Source organism: Trachinotus anak, unplaced genomic scaffold (assembly GCF_046630095.1).
Source record: "Trachinotus anak isolate AG129_WGS33_773 ecotype Australia unplaced genomic scaffold, CSIRO_AGI_Tana_v1 ptg000019l, whole genome shotgun sequence".
NCBI lineage: Eukaryota > Metazoa > Chordata > Actinopteri > Carangiformes > Carangidae > Trachinotus > Trachinotus anak.
This window is the reverse complement of record NW_027273870.1, coordinates 14310001-14311193: the sequence shown is the minus strand read 5'-3', so window position 1 is coordinate 14311193 and position 1193 is coordinate 14310001. Positions and strand designations below refer to the sequence as shown.

Below are 1193 nucleotides of genomic sequence, written 5' to 3'. Positions count from 1 at the left end.
ATGTTCACCTTTCCTACATTTGAATTACAATACTGTCATAAAATTACAGAGTGTTACTTACCTCCACTAAAGGTTTGCAAGCAGGTTTGTGCGTAATGCCGCGTAAAAGCTTTACTCTCCTCCAAATGAACTTTTAACGGTGAAAACTCCTGAAAACAAAATGTGCACGAAAGCAAAAGAGGAAGCGAAGGAGGAGCTCCGGGGGATCACATCTAGAGACAGAACAATCCCCCCCCCCCCCTCTCTCCTGCAAAAGAGAGAAGCCAGGGAGGCGCATTAAAAATCACGAGTGGTCGACCGAAGCCTTCAAAGGAGGACAAATTCATCAACTTTTCCAGAGAGAAAAAAGGTAGGCGTGAGACATTTTGTGCTCTCTAATAATTAGACAGGGGCCTAAAAGCATCGTGTTAACGTCAAAGGGAGAATCTTTGAGAATCTATGTGGATCATTTCAAAGATAAACTACGTCGGAGCACATGTTTGCGTTTTCACAAACACCACGGGTTTCAACAGTCCAAGTCAAATGAGCGACAAGTTTACGCGATGCAGTCAGTGTGGGCGTAAAGTCTGCGTAAACTGATCGCACCACTCGTATCCTTGCATGATGATATATCGCAGTTATCGTGCTACCTGCTCTGACTGGAGAAACTAAGACCTCCTCCTGATGAGACTGTTGTTACCTCCAACTGGGATCGATTTGATTGTTGTGCGGTAACGTGCTGTGCCATTGGATTACTCCACCACCACAACTAGATCCTCGGTGAATGTGGGGCATGTTTCACAGCCTGACAACACTGACAACCAGTTTTCCTCACGAAGTGGTCCTTATGCTTTAGGACACACACAAACGCAACAAGAATCTGTTGGCATAACTACACATGGTGTACCATGTAACAGATTATGAGAGCATGCAGAGAGAGCTGTGAACTGTGTCCACGCTGCCTGAAAACATGAGCTCATAGTGCTGAAGGACCTACCAATGGGTTTACAGTGCGTTGACTGCAGATAATTGTAGAGTCAGGGACTGTTCCAAAGTGAATGCACACCCAAAATTGTAGGTGCTGGTCATGCATCAAAATGAAGATGAGCACGCACTGAGTCCCAATAATTTTATTATATGTCACACACGGTCTTTCTCATGACCTCTTTAAACAACCAGTCCTTCAGCCTAAACAACCAACAACCCATAGCAGT

At 44.8% G+C, this 1193-nt stretch overlaps 1 protein-coding gene across 2 annotated transcripts in view; it reads left to right on the top strand.

Annotated features, from left to right (window-relative positions):
* Positions 1-212: 212 nt before the first annotated feature.
* tmem176 (transmembrane protein 176) overlaps positions 213-1193 on the top strand; it is a 10559-nt gene continuing 9578 nt past the window's right edge. The window contains exon 1 of one of the 2 annotated variants that reach the window (XM_071505485.1): positions 213-349. The gene's annotated coding sequence lies outside the window, so the exon portion shown is untranslated. Of the gene's footprint in view, positions 350-634; positions 771-1193 lie in introns of those variants that run through there. The other variant, XM_071505486.1, reaches the window with a different exon arrangement.